Source organism: Oryx dammah, unplaced genomic scaffold (assembly GCF_014754425.2).
Source record: "Oryx dammah isolate SB20612 unplaced genomic scaffold, SCBI_Odam_1.1 HiC_scaffold_27, whole genome shotgun sequence".
Lineage (NCBI taxonomy): Eukaryota > Metazoa > Chordata > Mammalia > Artiodactyla > Bovidae > Oryx > Oryx dammah.
The window spans coordinates 3,643,038-3,661,206 of record NW_024070211.1 but is presented as its reverse complement, the minus strand read 5'-3'; positions in this window follow the sequence as shown (position 1 = coordinate 3,661,206).

The following is an 18,169-nucleotide window of genomic DNA, read 5'->3' as shown; positions in this document are numbered from 1 at the left end:
TCTGGAGTCTCTCTGCTCTGCGCCCTCTGGGTAGGCGCCTTGCTCTGCCTCATGGTGATAGGGTGGATGCAGTAGCTCCAGCATCATGTCTTTCAAGGCTGAAGTCTAGGAAAAAGATTATCAGCTTTCCTAGGTTCCCTGTGGCTCTAATAATGATTCTGGGATTGTGGCTATGTGGCTCAGGTAGACTGGTTTATTTCCTGTGCACCTCTCAGGACAAATATTTATTAGTCAAGGAATGCAGTGTGCCCAGTGGCTTAGTCCTAGTTCAAATTCACAGCCCCCTTTTCCCAGCTTTGGGTGAAATCAACAAAAATTTCCATCCCAAAATGGAAATCTTTGACACGTAAATTATTTTGAGCTAAAAACAATCAAGCCCCAAAAGACTCAGGAAGAAGCTTTGACTTCCCCCTTCACTGCCTAAAGAAGGTATTGGGTTGGTTGAAAAGTCCGTTCGTGTTTTTCCAGAAGATGGTATGGAAACACATGAATGGATTTTTTGGCCAACTCAGTAGGTAGCTGACCTGTTCCAGAAAGGGAACATCACCGTAGATGACTATAGTATGAAGTAGGTGTGGAGGCAGGGAGGAACCCAGCAAAGCCTGTTATAACTCCTCTCTGTGTCCCATTGTCTCTGCGTGGCCCAGCAAACGTTTACTTACCAAACGTGCTTTTCCACTCCATGTCCATTTCTTTCCCTTTGAGGTCTCAACGTACCTCCAACACCCTCTTTTCTCTTTAGCAGAAGAAGACATTTGAGATGAGGGTTTCAGCTACTTTGGTTATTCAGTCTCTCCCATGACTGCTAAGTCACTTCAGTTGTGTTGGACTCTTTGGGACCCTATGGACTGCAGCCTGCCAGGCTCCTCTGTCCGTGAGATTCTCCAGGCAAGAATACTGGAATGGGTTGCCATTTCCTCCTCCAGGGGATCTTCCTGGTTTCTCCCATGTATACACATTATTAAACTTTTGTTTGATTTTTCTCCCATTAATCTGTCTCATGTCAGTTTAATTCTCGGACCAGCCAAAAGAACCTAGAAGGGGAGAGGGAAATTTCCTCCCTAATACCACATTGAATGAGAGTCAGGGAGGAGCAAAGTTCCAAATGAAAACAGGATCGTTGCTGGAAGCAGAGTAGTTGAAGGCTGGGCCCCAAGTCAATCAATGTCCGTAACAGGAGGGAAGGTCAGCCTGGCAATGCAGAGAATAGAGTGGAGCTGAAAGAGGCCGCTGCTGGGGCTTGTTCCTCCTTCTGTCTCCCGCAGTGGCCTGAGAGCACTGAACTTGGCCGTTCGGTTCTTTGCAACCGTCACTGAACCTCTTACAATGCTCTGCTTGCTGAAGATCTCCATAGAGCAACTGAATTGTTTCCGTAGGGATAAATCAGAAGGGGAAGAAGGATTTATGATGGATAAAAGGTGTCTTGGAGAAGGAAATGGCAACCCACTCCAGTATTCTTGCCTGGAGAATCCCATGAATAGAGCAGCCTGGCAAGCTACAGTCCGTGGGGTCGCAAGAGTCAGACATAACTTAGCAACTAAACCACCATCAAAAGGTGCCTAGGAGGCCATACATTTATCTCATTGTCTATAACTTGGTTGCATTCCACCATTTAAGAAGCCCCTTCTTGTTTCACTTTAGTAGCAGCTGCAGCAGTATGTTTGGGAGGGAAGGTAACTAACTTGGCAGGATTGCTAATCTAGCTAGGCTTATGGTGGTTTAATTCTTCCTGGTTTGTTGTTATGAAAAAAATGGATTTAAAAAAAGGCTGGAATCTTTTTTGGCTTTCTCCTGGTTTTTATTTATTGCACAAGTAATATCACAACAACAATAAAGGAAGGAAAATAGTAGGCTACTGTAAATGTCTTTTTAAAGAGACAGACTGCCCTTGGTAGATGTGTAAATATTGTCTTCAGTTTATCCTATATCCTCTAAATGTTGGCTTGTCAAAAAAAAAAAAAGCAAGCCTCATTCTGTTATAGCCCTACAGGCATATTAGTACAAAGTACTGCATAGCTCTGTTGAATTTTTAAATAAGTGTTGGCTAGATAAGAAAAGCTGTAGTCTGTATTCATTCAAGTTAAGATGGAAGGGCTTGAGGAAAGTGGGAATAAAGAAAGGAATCTGTATGATTATTTGCCTTTTGCCTGTGGTCATTTCTTCTACTGTGTGGTCTCCTCATGTCTGAAGGGCATGCAGCTTCAAAACCATTCTGTCTTCTTGCGTAATCTCTTGAAACCTGGCTGGGTCATTGAGTTTTCAACTTTCTGAAAACCCCATAGAACCAACAGAACTTTAAATATGTATTTGAGAACGAGGGTGATGAATGGTTTTTGTTGTGACCTTGGCTGAGAGGGGCGATGGCTGATGTGATATTGTGATTTATAGTGAGAAATATATATTTGGTTTTTCTGGCACAGAGCTCCTAAAAACTCTTGGAGTTTCCTAAGTGATGAGAACCTTAGAGGTGTCTTTTGTTATGAAGTGACTTTTGCACCCCACCTGAGGTTGCAGGCTGATTCCAATAAGACCCAAATTATGTGATTAGAGAGTTGGAATATGCGGTCCTACCCACTGTCTTCCAGGAGCGGAGAGGGGCTGAAAGATGAATCAATTACCAATGGTCAATGATTTAATCAATCATCACACAATGAAGCCTCCATTAAAAACCCCGGAGGAGTTTGGAAAGCTGAATGCTTGAGACGTGGAGAGAGTGGCTTGCTCTGGAGAGGCCATGGGAGCTCTGACCCTTGCCCCATACTTCCCCCGGTGCATCTCTTCCATCCAGCTGTTCCTGAGTTGTCTGATAATAAACTAGTGACCTAATAAGTAGGAGGTTTCTCTCTTCTGTGAGTCACTCTAGAAAATTAATTGAAATCCAAGGAAGAGGTCATTGGAACTGCCAATCTGTAGCCAGTTGGTCAGAAGCACAAGTTAACAACCTGTTAGGGGAAACACTGACTGAAACTGCTATCCTGGCCAGGCAAGATAATAGCCAGCTGCGTGAGTTATCTTAAAAACCGGAGATTCAGGCAAGGAATGCAGAACCAGCAAAGTACGACCAATCAGAAGAATCCGGGGAAGGTCAAAAGGAGAGGGGAGACTCCGGCCCATACATCCTGCCGACCTCCCAGAGTCCTCTTCACTGGAATCCATCCGGACTGAGTGATGCTCAGGCCACCAGGAAAGACCCTGAGTCAGCACGATTGGCCAGGGACAACCCGAAACTGACTCCATCACCGTGAAACCACGTGGCAGAGCAGCCCTCTTGGGTCCCTTACGTTGCTGGTCTTCGCCCAGGGGCCCCTTCCAAAGATTATCCCTTGCTTTGTCAGCACGTGTGTCTCCACATACAATTCGTTTGAGTATTAGACAGTGGCCCACTCTCAGGCCCCTTCCTGCAGCGAACATAAGCTTGCAACTGGCAACTGAAGGTAGGGGTGGGGGTGGCAGTTTTCAACCTGTGAAATCTGATTCTTTTTCTGGGTAGTATCAGAGTTGAGGTGAATTCTCCAACACCCTGCTGATATCTGTGAATTGCTTGTTGGTATGGGGAACCCTCTCCCCACATTGGCATTGATCTCAGAACACCAATAAAGCTAGTGTGGGACTATCTTGTGATAAGATTGTCATCTGATGGATTGACCTACTTTTGATACAGGATTTTCTCCTCCAGTACCTCTAAGTTTGTTTTTTATTTATTTTTTTTAACAATTCACGGCCCATCTGTTAATTCAATGCGATTGAGACCATTGAGTGCTACTGTTTCCAGAGCATAATTGAAAAGGCATAGCTTTTCCAAATGTGTCTGAAAGACTAGAATTTGCTAAGCCTCTGGACATCAGTAATATCTGGCAGATACGTAGGTGGTAAATTGAATAAATAGGATCTATTGTGTGTTGGAAACTGGTTTCTGTAAATAGGAAATAAATGTAATGTTATCCACAGTGAGTCAGATCTGAAGTAATGGTGTTCAAAACTGTTGACTCCTACTCAGGTATTTTAAGGACTAAGTCAGCCATTCTTCACCCTTTTCAAAATGCCTGGTACTGAAATACGACAAGGCGGCGACCCCAAGGCATTATCTGTCCCCTCTGGGTTCATTTGCACAGTACACACACAAGCCAGTACAATCGACATTTATCAGCTCTTGCCCGTCAAAAATGAACAGGGCCATTTCCTAAATGCTCCTGTGGAGGGGCCGTTTTCCTGTCTCTCCGAAACACAGCCTCCAGGCATCCAGCCCTCTGTCCTCTCCTGCCCCAGGAAGCTGCTCCGTCTTCCCTCGACAGCTACGCAGAGGGAAGCGCTGTGCCCACTGTTCCCGTCCTTGCCCTGCTGTTGCAGAAAGGGGCACCCCTTCCAGGGCCCACGAGTGGGCTCTTGTCTAACACTCAGAACTGAAATGCGTGAGGAGACACGTGTGCTGATAAAGCAAGAGACTTGACTGGGAAGGGACGCCCGGGCGGAGAGCAGCAGGGTGGGAACCCAGGAGGACTGCTCCGCCACGTGGCTCGCAGTCGCGGGTTTTCCGGTAGGGTTGGTTTCCGGTCGTCTTTGGCCAATCACCCTGACTCAGGGTCCTTCCTGGTGGCGTGTGCAACACTCTGCCAAGATGGATTCCAGTGAGAAGGATTCTGGGAAGTTGGCAGGATGTATGGGCCGGAGTCTCCTCTCTCCTTTTGAGCTTTCCCAAATTCTTGTGGTGGGTGGTAGCTTGTTAGTTTCACGCTCCTTACCGGGACCTCATGTTTAAGGTAACTCATGTGGTTACTACGGTGCCTGGCCAGGCGGTTTCAGTCGGTGGTTCCCCGAACACTCCACACCCATTTCTATGGCCTGTCCACTTCAGTTGGGCGCCTCCTCCGATGAACTATGTTCTTCCTTCATTTCAGAGCTCACTTTTCAAGAAAACGGAAAAATCATCACTGTCATATGGACGTTTTAGGCCACACTTTTTTAATGATGGCTTTTAAAAACGTACGTGTTTAACCTCATAAATAACGATGTGATCAGTTATGCAGCACAAGCGCCTGGTGTTTGGGACCAGCAGTTGGAACCTTACTTTTCCTTTAAATCAGGGCAGCTCTCTACGTTTGTGGATGCCCTGGCGGGTGTGGACCGCTGTGAATCGACCACTCTCAACTCCCGCTCCTAATCGCATTGTGTTTCCGTTTGTCTGTGCTCTTCAGGGACGTAGAGCTCTATCTGCAGCTCTCTCCTGGCCTCTGCTGTGCTTCTCAGCCTCTTCCAGCCTCCCAGCACTGCACACAGCCCTTTGCGAGTCGGTCCCTATTCGGGTTGGAGGTGGGTAATTCTTCCCTGTCACAGCGTGCTCTTTGTCAGCCCCGAGCCTCCAGAGTGAAAACGTGGCTGGCAGGAGCAGATGAGCCGCTGCACACCCACCCATGCTCATCCTCATTAGCTGTCTTTCCTCAAGGCGAGCACCAAGGGGGTGCAAGTTCCAGTCTGCTCGCAAATGCTGAAAGCCAGATGTTGCCTGACATAACTCCCTGTAAGCAGCAGCTGGTTCCTCCCTCTTTCCTCCTGTGCATCTCTTGAACCCACTTTGGGAAAAAAACATTCCTTTGGTGCCTTGGCCAGGAATATTCTTCATCTACTGAGGCACAGCCATTTATCAAATGTCCGTTATGCAGAAGGTACACCCTCTTTACCGAATCTTTCAATCCTCATGTCAACTCTGGGAGGCAGGAATGGAGTCAGAAAGACCCAGGTTGGGATGCTGGTGCTGCTGTTCCCCAGCTGTGTGACCTGAAGGAATTCAAATAATGTCTGTGAGTTTTATTTCCCCTTTTATAGGATAAAGACAAGAATCCCCCCTTCCATAGGGTTGTTGTGAGATTTAAGTAGGATTTTTAATGTAAAGCCCTTAACACAATGCATGTAGCAAGTGCTTAATAAATGCTAGCTATTATCATGGAGACGTTGAACTTGGCGGGGTTATTTGACTTGCCCCATGATGGAACTGAACTGTGAATTAAAATTATTTGAATCTATTTCCCTTTCTTCTTCTCCTCCTTTATTAGAAAGAAGGCTGTGTTCGTGCCAGAGCACTGTGAAAAAATATTGGAGCTCCTGGTTACTTTGGCAGTGTGCTACGCAATTAAACTCCAAGGCTAATAATAAAAAATTATAATATGATAGCTTACATCCATTGCATACCCAGTATATGGTAGAAGCATGAGAGGCACTTGGCATGCGTTCTGTAGTCCTTTTAACCGTGTTCTCCAAATTTTAGTCATTTGTATTCTATCTTCACAATTTTTGCCATTACTGTGTACCACCTATACAATTATATTACTTAATTTTCTTTAAAATTGACTCACATTATTACTTAAATGTGTTTCAAAAGAACAGTTGTCACTACTGTAAATAGCAGGGTCATTTACCATGAATAGAGGATGATCAGGAAGACAGACCTAATTAAAATAAAGCTGTGTTGGCCAGTTCCAGCTGGATAATCCTCTGGACCTGAAGCCCCTTCTTGCTAGAAGGGAGATTAGCAAGTGTTAAGAGGCCTTGGACACAAACTACATCTGGACAGGTGTTTCTTCTGGCTGTAACTAGAATGACTGAAAAAGAACCGGGAACAAACAGAATAACAAAACAACTTGTGATTCCCTGTCCTTTAATGCTCTCTCAGCGTACCACCTAATAAGCTCAGTGTCCCCATTTCCTGCTGAGGGAAACATTGTCTTGTGACAATCTCTCAGGGAACTGTCATCACCCCATTTTACAGGTGATGACCCAGGCTCAGAGTGCTCCCATCATTTACCCAAAGTGGAAAAAAACTGGGTTAGAACCCAGGCCTTTCTCGAGAAAACACAAGAGGAACGCAACAGGCTGGCTAACCCAGCACACCCAGGAGCAGCAGAGGGCTTGCTTGAGTTTTCTGTTGCAGGTTCCTGGCTGTCCAGCTCATGGACTTGCTGAGCTTCTCAGCAATCTGGGAAACCCTGATCCTCTTGGGGAGGAGGGTGGCCCAGGCTTCGGGAGCTGGGCCAGATGCCATCCTGGCGGTTGGCATGTCTCCGCCCGCTACAGCCTCCCCAAGTGACCTTGAGCTGTGGCAGTGTGTGCAGCTGCCTCCCTGCAGGAAGCACTCCTGGCTGGCCTGCTGAGGAAGGTGGGGTTGGTAGGAAGGCATCAGGACCCACAGCCGTCCTAGGCAGCTGAAGCCATTGACCAGAGCGGCATTCTGCCCTCTCACGGAGCATCTCCGCACCCCGGAGTGGAGGCAGAGGAGGAGCCTGAGTTAAAACCCAATTATTCCTCCAAGTTACTTAGCTCAGCAAATTGGGGGAAACACTTCGAATGAGCAGAAGCTTGAGCAGCTCGTGGCTGCTCACTACATGATGGTTTTCTCCTTCCCCTTCCTCCCTAATGTGGTGCCTAGATGCTACCTTAACTACTCCTTCCTCTCCCAGCCCCGTCTTCCTCAAACTGAGAACATGGATTGAGACCAGTGTGTGTGTGGGCTTGATGGTGGGAATATATAATCCCTCATGTGTTGCTGCTGTTCAGTTGCCAAGTCGTGTCCAACTCTTTGCGAGCCCGTGGACTGCAGCGCTTGCTTGTCCTTCACTGTCTCCTGAAGCTTGCTCAAAATCATGCCCATTGAGTCAGCAGTGCCGTTCAACCATCTAATCCTCTGTCGCCTCCTTCTCCTCCTGCTCTCAGTCTTTCCCAGCATCAGAGGCTTTTCCAGTGAATCAGATCTTCACATCAGGTGGCCAAATTATTGGAGCTTCAGCTTCAGCATCAGTCCTTCCAATGAATATTCAGGGTTGATCAAACCAATATTGATTGGTTTGATCTCCTTGCTGTCCAAGGGACCTCTCAAGAGTCTTCTCCAGCACTGCAGTTCAAAAGTAACAATTTTTCATTGCTCAGCCTTCTTTATGGTCCAAGTCTCACATCCATGCAAGACTACTGGAAAAACCACAGTTTTGACTATATAGACCTTTGTTGGTGAAGTGATGTCTCTGCTTTTTAATACATTCTCTAGGTTTGCCATAGCTGTTCTGCCAAGGAGCAAGCATCTTTTAATTTCTTGGCTGCAGTCATGGTCCACAGTGATTTTTGAGCCCAAGAAAGGAAAATCTGTCATCGTTTCCACTTTTTCTTCATCTATTTGCCATGAAGTGTGGGGACCAGATGCCATGATATTAGTTTTTTGAATGTTGAGTTTTAAACCAGTTTTTTCACTCTCCTTTTTCACTTTCATCAAAAGGCTCTTTAGCTCCTCTTCACTTTCTGTCATCAGAGTGGTCATCTGCATATATGAGGTTGTTGATATTTCTCCTGGCAACCTTGATTCCAGCTTGTGATTCATCCCACCCAGCATTTCATATGAGGTACTCTGCATCTAAGTTAAATAAGCAGTGTGACAATATACAGCCTTGACGCAGGGGTGGGTAATTTCATAGTCTGACCAAAGGGAGGAGTATTCCAGCCATGTCAGGGGAGGACTGGGGATTTCCAGGAACGGGGCCAGCACCCACTCTTTTATCTTTGTGGTCAGCCCTGGAACTGTCATGGTGCCTTTGGGTGTGTTGCTTAGCCTGCTGATGTGTTATAGTGAGCATATACAGAGTCTCAGGATCTAGTGGAAATCCACTCACCTGCCACCTTGGACCTGTTTGATTTTAATCGGTTTATGTCATTTCCTCAGGAGGAGCCTGGTAGGCTACAGTCCACGGGGTGGCCAAGAGTCGACTGAGTGACTTCACTTTCACTTTCACGCCATTCTTTTAAATGTAGTGATCTGCCCCTTTCCCTCATGGTTCACTATGGCCTTCGCTGTTCCACAGGTGTGATCCGGAGCACACGCTCCAGGGAACTTTCTTGTAGAACTCTCTCTCTCAGAGCCTACTTATCTGGGAATCTGGCCTTCAGTGGGAGTACCTTCAGTGGAAATGTCCCCCTAGCACTGAATGTGTAGGCCTACATCCTGCTAATGGAGACTAGAATGACTTATGAGCCACATGATCAGGATTAGACCCTTACCACTCTAGAGCTTATGTTGCAGGATGCAAGGGAGTGGTCCTGTCCTAGGTCAGCCCCTGGGATGAGCCACTGAGTGAGGGTCCTGGGCTTCTTGCAGGAAAGAATTTAAGAGAGAGCTGTAATAAAGTGAGAGCAGGTTTATTGAGAGAGATGCACATTCCACAGGCAGAATATGATCTGTCTTAAAGGTGAGAGCTTCGATCAGGTGTGGTAATAGTTTTTATAGGCTGGGTAATTTCATAGGCTAATAAGTGGGAGGATTACTCCAGCTCTGTTAGAGAAGGGGCCGCGAGCTCCAGGAATTGGGCCACTGACCACTTTTTATGTCTTCTATGTTCAGCCTCAGGATTGTCAATTAGCACTAGTGGTAAAGAATCCACCTGCCAATGCAGGAGATACAAGAGGCATGGGTTTGATCTCTGGGTCAGAGAGATCTTCCAGAGGAGGAAATGGCACCCCACTCCAGTATTCTTGCCTGGAAAATTCCATGGACAGAGGAGCCTGGTGGGCTACAATTCATGGAGTCGCAAACAGCCAGACACGACTGAGGACGCGTACAAACACATACTTGAAACTCTCGTGGTGCTGGTGGGTGTGTCATTTAACATATGCTCATGTATTGCAGTGGACATATGAGGCTCCACGTCTACTGGAAGTCAAATCTTCTGTTGTCTTCTGCCTAGTCGGTTCTACCCAGTATCTGTCCTATCCCCGATGCCATTCTTTTAAAGGTTGTACCCTGCCCCCTTCCTTCGTCTCATTTACAGCAATGTGATCTTAACCTTCTCAGAACCTGTGTTATTTTTTGTAATCCAAGCATAATAACGATTTCTATGTCATCTACTGTGGCAACCGAGATAACAGGCCTTATATTTAGAACAGAGCCTAGCACATGGTGAAAGGGCAGTAAATATTGAACGTCTGTAGCGCTGTTACTGAATGCAAACTTGTGTGCAGGACACACAGTGAGACCAAAAAAACCAAAACGTAAGATTTTGCAGGAGGGAAAGATTCATTTCAGGGCCAAACAAGGAGAATGGGTGGTTCATGCTCAAAAACACCAAACACCCTAGATGGTTTTCAGGGAAACGCTTTTATTGGCAATTTTGGGCATGTGATTTTCTTCTGATTGGTTGGTCCTGAGGTAACAAGGCCTGAAGTTACCATCTTCCACCTGGCTGGGAGCCTTATTTGCAGAAGAACTCAGATATTGTTATGTGTCTCCCTCGAGCAGGAACCAGGATCCCGATTTAATAGCTGTGCTATTCTTTCCTGATCGCTCCTCCTTTGTTCCTACATTCCCTTCCCGTTCCCTATTCAGTTCAGTTCAGTTCAGTCGCTCAGTCGTGTCCGACTCTTTGCGACCCCATGAATCGCAGCACGCCAGGCCTCCCTGTCCATCACCAACTCCCGGAGTTCACTCAAACTCACGTCCATCTAGTCGGTGATGCCATCCAGCCATCTCATCCTCGGTCATCCCCTTCTCCTCCTGCCCCCAATCCCTCCCAGCATCAGAATCTTTTCCAATGAGTCAACTCTTCGCATGAGGTGGCCAAAGTATTGGAGTTTCAGCTTCAGCATCATTCCTTCCAATGAACACTCAGGACTGATCTCCTTTAGAATGGACTGGTTGGATCTCCTTGCAGTCCAAGGGACTCTCAAGAGTCTTCTCCAACACCACAGTTCAAAAGCATCAATTCTTCGGCACTCAGCTTTCTTCACAATCCAACTCTCACATCCATACATGACTACTGGAAAAACCATAGCCTTGACTAGACGGACATTTGTTGGCAAAGTAATATCTCTGCTTTTCAATATGCTATCTAGGTTGGTCATAACTTTCCTTCCAAGGAGTAGGCATCTTTTAATTTCATGGCTGAAATCACCACCTGCAGTGATTCTGGAGCCCAGAAAAATAAAGTCTGACACTGTTTCCACTGTTTCCCCACCTATTTCCCATGAAGTGATGGGGCCAGATGCTATGATCTCAGTTTTCTGAATGTTGAGCTTTAAGCCAACTTTTTCACTCTCCTCTTTTACTTTCATCAACAGGCTTTTTAGTTCCTCTTCACTTTCTGCCATAAGGGTGGTGTCATCTGCATATCTGAGGTTATTGATATTTCTCTCGGCAATCTTGATTCCAGCTTGTGCTTCATCCAGCCCAGTGTTTCTCATGATGTACTCTGTGTAGGAGTTAAAGAAGCAGGGTGACAATATACAGCCTTGATGTACTCCTTTTCCTATTTGGAACCAGTCTATTGTTCCATATCCAGTTCTAAATGTTGCTTCCTGACCTGCATACAGATTTCTCAAGAGGCAGGTCAGGTGGTCTGGTATTCCCATCTCTCTCAGAATTTTCCACAGTTTATTGTGATCCACACAGTCAAAGGCTTTGGCATAGTCAATAAAGCAGAAATAGATGTTTTTCTGGAATACTCTTGCTTTTTCCATGATCCAGAAGATGTTAGCAATTTAATGTCTGGTTCCTCTGCCTTTTCTAAAACCAGCTTGAACATCTGGAAGTTCACGGTTTGCGTATTGCTGAAGCCTGGCTTGGAGAATTTTGAGCATTACTTTACCAGCGTGTGAGATGAGTGCAATTGTGCAGTATTTGATCATTCTTTGGCATTGCCTTTCTTTGGGATTGGAATGAAAACTGACCTTTTCCAGTCCTGTGGCCACTGCTGAGTTTTCCAAATTGGCTGGCATATTGAGTGCAGCACTTTCACAGCATCATCTTTCAGGATTTGAAATAGCTCAACTGGAATTCCATCACCTCCACTAGCTTTGTTCATAGTGATGCTTTCTAAGGCCCACTTGACTTCACATTCCAGGATGTCTGGCTCCAAGTATCTGCTCTTTGATACTCAGAGAAGGTCTAGGAAGCTGAAGCCTTTTTCCTGTAGACTAGAAACAGGAGACATGGAAAGGATTTGTATCACTGAATAGCACTCTATGGGGCTTTCCTAAGGCAGAGCCCTCCCCCGTATCTTCTGCTTTAGCTCTCCTCCAAAGTACCCAGATAATAGCATCTGACACATGTTTCCTGAGTTGGTTTATACCCCACAAAATGGAAGATGTTAACTGTCACACGAGTGTATGTTCCTTGATTCTTTGTCTCGTCACAACAAAGATTTGGAGTGACGGACGTTAAAGCCCCCTCGGCGTGTCACAGCTCTCAGGTCTTGGATGGACTGTGTTATAGCTCTCAGGTCTTGAATGGACCATGTTATAGCTCTTAGACAAATCAGTGTTACAGCTCTATTTTATTTAGAAGATAGCAGGAAAATCCATCTTCGAGGTGTGAGGGCACGTTGATCTAAAGACACGAGGAGAAGAGCTCCCTAGCACACGAGAGAGAGAGAGAGAGAGAGAGAGAGAGAGAGAGAGAGAGCTAGCTTTGGCTCTTCTATTTATATGTTTCTCTCTCCCTGGGCCTGTCCTATGTAAATTGGGCCAGCCAGGAGTGTTGTTTGTTTTACCTGAGGTCCTCACTCCGGTCCTCGGACCTTCTTTTGTTTCATTTTCGCAGGCTGCTCCCTTCCTTGTCTTGTAGCCACCGCCATTTTGGACTCCTTTTCCCTGCTCTACCTACCTAACATTAACTATTTGATAACCATGAGCCTGTAGTAGCCCACACACCTACTGGAGTCTAAGGACTGATAATGTGAAGCCCTGTGATACCATCCTATAGCCTCACCACCATCTGATCAGAGATTTGAACATTAGCTGATCACATACCCTGAAGCCCTCCCTCCCTTACCTGGCCTTTAAAAATGTTTTGCTTCAGCCCTTGGGGGAGTGTGGGGGTTTTTGAGCATGAGTCACCGGTTCTCCTTTTATTGGCACCTTATAATAAATGCTGCACAGTCCTTCTCCGCAACCTGTGTCAGTAAATTGGCTTTACTGTGTGGGTGAGCAGGCCCACGTTTGGTTCAGTAACTTTTGAACCTGGAAGGGCCCCACGGGGTCCTGCTTGGTTCCAGTAGTAAGCACTGCTGAAAACTCCTTCTTAATTTCCCCCACTTACTTGGTTTCCTTGAAATTGATACCAGACCCTTGGCTTTCTGTGCACTGATGCCAAACAGAAGTACAGAGACAAAGTTATGGAGTAGAAAGAAAGAGTGGCTTTATTTCTTTGCCAGGCAAAGGGGGAACACAGCAGACAAGAGTCTCAAGAACTATGCCCCCCTATTCCCCAGGGAATAGGTCTCTGGTCCCTTTAATCTGGCCTCAGGTGGTTTCAAGGCTGCTCCTCCTTTGATTAGCAGCTGTTGGATTCTTCCTCTGGGAAGTCAGGGAAGGTCTTGGAGGCTGAATGAAGGCTATTTCCTATAATCAAAGGAATGGGAGACACAGAGAGGCTTTGTGCCAGAAGCCCCACGGGGCCCTACGGGGCATCAAGTCACACTGTGCTTGCTTTCTCTGCTTTTCTCAACACTTGTCCTCTGTCTGCTTTCCTGGCTCCTCTTCTTCCTCCTGCCTCTTCATCTGGCTATTTAGGGTCTGTCCCTTTCCCACTTACTCTTCCCTTCTTTTTCCATGTTCTTTCTCTCCAGTCTCGTCTACTCTGCTGGAAGCTGGCCTGCAAGTGCAGTGAATAGCCATTGAAGTGGGCTGCATGTAGTTTTTAAGTGATGTAATTTTCAGGGAGGATGGGCAGACCTGTCATTTGCATGAATAATCAGAGCATTTCCCATTTGGGCTGCTCTAAAAGTCAGTCTGTCAAAGCTTGTAAATTGTGTCAGCAATTTTGTTTTCAAGTTTTGCCCTTGAGTAAGGGCACCTGCCTGTCTGTTATGGGTGCTATTGTCAAGGCTGATAATGCAAAGCAGGCAAGTGGAGGCGGAGGGAAGGGTAACTGCCATTTGAAGTTCTACGACAAGAGACGGGTAAAGGGATTCTGAGAAAGTCCTGGAATAATGAGGACAATGAACCATTGTTCTCAGGGCTTCATTTTATTTTATTTTATTTTATTTTTACACTGAAAGCCTCTTTATTTTTTACCATATCTTTAGAAACATCCAACCATGGGTAACTTCATATGTCAAAAGCTCCAAATTCACCTCATGAAATTTAGGTTCATCTTTCTGGCTCTTTAAGGGCTTCATTTTAAAACGGTTTTGATAAGTCTCTCAAACCTCAATTGTTTACATATGAATTACAAGACTTCTAGGAAAGCATAAAATCCATGAAAATTATATGCAAAGAATTCTACTGATGGTCTGTGTTTTGGATTCAGTTGACCTACAGCTAAATCAATGAAAACATACTTTCTGACTTCAAAGGTTAGAATTAAGGAGTGTGGTTCTAGGAGGGCAAGACGAAAAGGATGCTGGAAGAGGCGTCATCCCACTGCAAAAGGTGAGCAGAGAGAGGGAGAGGAAATGAACACTTCTTAGTAATTACCCCATGCTCCCCTGATGGCTCAGCAGTAAAGAGTCTGCCTGTAATGCAGAAGACCTAGGTTTGGTCCCTGGGTCAGGAAGATCCCCTGGAGGAGAAAATGATTAACCCACTCCAGTATTTTTGCCTGGGAAATCCCATGGACAGAGAAGTCTGGTGAGGCTACAGCCCATGGGTTCACAAAAGAGTCCAACACAACTTAGCAACTAAACAGCAACCCTGTGCTCAGCATCAGAAGGGTTTTCTCATTCAGTATCCAGAAAATTTCTGTAAGGAGAGAGTCTCACCCTATTTTATAGAGAAAGAAACAGAGGCCCAGACAAAACCCCTTCCTGAGGCCACATTCAGGATGTTCCAACCCTAAAGTCTGTGTCCCTAATGTTCCCAGTAAATTTAAGGTTCTTGCTTCATTCTGAAAGAATTTAGAGACAAAGTGATAGTAAGAAGTACATTTATTTAGAGAGAAACACACTTCACATTTTACATACAGAATGTGGGCCATCTCTGAAGGTGAGAGAGCCCCGAATAGTTTTTATGGACTGGGTAATTTCATCAGCTAATGAGTGGGAAGGTTATTCCAATTATTTTGGGAAAGGGGCGGAGATTTCCAGGAATTGGGTCACCGCCACATTTTGACCTTTTATGGTTGGCCTCAGAATTGTCACTGCGGGTGGGTGTGTCATTTAGCATGCTAATATATTACAATGAGTGTATAATGAGGCTGAAGGTCTCCTGGAAGTCGGAATCTTCCGCCGTCTTGGACCTAGTTGGTTCTAACTGGTTTTTGTTGTGTCCTATGGCCATATCCTTTTTTTTTTAAGGTTGTGCCCTGCCTCTTTCCCTCCTGTTTCAGTAAACACCCACCCAGCCCCCTGTGCCAGAAGCGCTGCTGGTTTAGGGCACTCCAATGTCACGACTTTAAGGTCTTTAGTTAACTTCAGTTTCTGCCATCACCTTGTGAAATGTAGGGGAGTGCAGTGAGGTCATGACTGAACAAGATATATTTCAGTCGTGACCTTGATTTGTTTATAACACAAACCAGTGACAGTCTTAGGATGAATTCATATCTCTTTCTCCTGTAGCCTGTGGCCTTTCACATACACACACCATGCACACACTCCCCTGAGTTTGGAAGAGTTGTTGGAAGAGATTCAGTTCTGTTCACTGTCACAATATCTTTGGTTCAACCCACTGTAACCAAATGGATTGAACCTGCTTTCCATCACCTTTCTGGGCTTAGGAAATTCTGGAGACAGTGGCTTTATAACATCTGGGCCCTAAGACCTTGCATTGGCCAACCAGTGAAACCCTCTCATCACATACGTGTGAAAAATTCTTGCTTAAATGAGTCACACCGAGCAATTTCTTATGTGATGCCCTTTTTTGATTGCTGCAAAAACAGGAAAAGGAGGAGAAATTATGCTGAAGAAGAGAGGTTAGAAAATAAAGATCTTTCCTTTCCTCTGTGCTTGATTTTTAAAAAAAAATCTTTTTAACAGTTGAAATTTGATACTTGTGGTTTTGAAGAATAAAATTCCCAAGCCTTATGTTAGAGCGTTGTGGCTTTGACCTGGCTGCTGTCCCACAGTCTGTTAGACTGAGCATGATCAGAAGGACTCTTGGTATTGGCAGCTGAAAGGAACAAACAGCTGAGAAACAACTGCCACCACCTTACAAACATCTTGAAAGTTAAGTACTTTTAAAGTGGAGTGTGTGTTAGGATCCATGCCCGCCTCATTGTGGTGTTACAAGGAATGATGATGGATTTCCATGAATCTTAGATTTTAAAGGTCTTTCCAAGATTGTTCTTGGTTGCCTGGAGTCCAAGGGTTTCCTAAGGTCAAGGAAAGCATCTTAGAGAACATACGAGCACAGCCCCTGAGCCAGAAGCATTAATTTTGTTTTTTTCCCTTTATGCTTGCCTGTGAAACATTTCCCAATTATTTTTCCATGTTGTTCTTAAGCAAGTAGTTCCTCTTGCTTTACCGCCTAGACTTTTTCAATAAAGGGTTGAACCGCTCGCTTCAGAAATAAAATGTTCAGAGGACTCCCCTATATGGAATCCACTTTAAGAAGAAAGTCTGTGCCAATGACTCGGGTCCAGAAACCCATGTCCATTTCTTGCAAGAGATCCTGTCCAACTGGCTCTCACCCTCCCTTCCAGTTCCCTGGGTTCTGATTTGAAAGCACTTAATGAGGGTGCTAATTAGATCCTGATCAGGTTGCTAATGAAGTCGTTGACAGCCCAGATCAACTAAGAAAGGGAAAAGCATCCCCGGCCTTTTCTTTGCAACCTCTTCAGGAGATGACACTCTCTCTTTTTAATTGCTTTCAAACAGGCTTTGCTGAACCCATCAGCCGCTGCCATTGCTGCTTGGCTCCTGGCCACACTGCCTGTGCCAGCTAGAGACCGCACTGCAGAGGGGGGAAGTGTTTGGACTTCGGAAAGCAAGGCTTCCCTTTCCCCCATGCCTGAAACTTTATAAACCTTCTACTTCCAAGGGGTTTGCTCTGCCTACTGATCCCCACCCCTGACCACTGACCTTCTGAGATAAACGCTATAAATCCCAACTCAGCTGAACGCCATGTAACCAGCACATCCCATATTGTGTGTGTGTGTGTGTGTGTGTGTGTGTGTGTGTGTGTGCAGCATGAGGATTGAAACCAGAGGACTGTTTTAAATAATACTTCTACTTTGTTTTTTTTTTCACCGCCCTGTTAACCTGGATGCTGGACTCCAGACACAGAACTCTTGAGTTTGGATGATGATTTTTATGGTAGTGTCACCCGAGTGTAAGTTTCTCGGTTCTTTGTCTCGTCACAACAAAGACTTAGAGTGATGGACATTAAAGCCCCCTCTGTGTGTCACAGCTCTCGTGTCTTGGATAGACCGTGTTATAGCTCTTAGACAAATCAGTGTTACAGCTCAGTGTTACCGCTTTATTTTATTTAGAAGATAGCAGGAAAATCCATCTTCGAGGCGTGAGGGCACGTTGATCCAAAGATGCGAAAAGAAGGGTGCCCCAGCGCGCAGGGGAGAGAGAGAGCTAGCTTTGGCTCTTCTTTTTATATGGGTTTTTTTTTTCTCCCTGGGCCTGTCCTATGTAAATTGGGCCAGCCAGGAGTGTTGTTTGTTTTACCTGAGGTCCTCACTCTGGTCCTCCGACCTTCCTTTGTTCTATTTTCACGGGCACCGTCATTTTGGCCTCCTTTTCCCTATTCTACCTAGCTAACAGTAGAAATAACAATAGTGGGTGAATTCTGACACAGTAGGCATGACTCAGTAGAAAATGAAGTTGGTTTCTAGGCTGCAGTCATCTCACACAAGGTGTGAGCAATCCTGTGAAGCCAGGTCTGCAAATAGGACAGAAGGGCCTGATGATGGGAGACGGACCACAAGCTCAGGCAGAGGGGCCCGGAGCGCGGGATGGGACTTACGCTGAAGAAAAGGGGAGATAGACAAAGGGTTTAAAGAAAAAAAAAGTTAAGTATATTTGTTTATTTACTTTTGGCTGTGCTGGGTTTTTCTTGCCATGTGGGCTTTCTTGAGTTGCTGCGAGTGGGGGCTCCTCTCTTGCTGCAGAGCGCAGGCTTCTCTTTGAGCTCTTCTCTTGCTGTAGAGCGCAGGCTTCTCTTTGCAGCAGCTTCTCTTGCTGCAGAGCGCAGGCTTCTCTTTGCAGCTCCTCTCTTGTTGCAGAGCGCAGGCTTCTCTTTGCAGCTCCTCTCTTGCTGC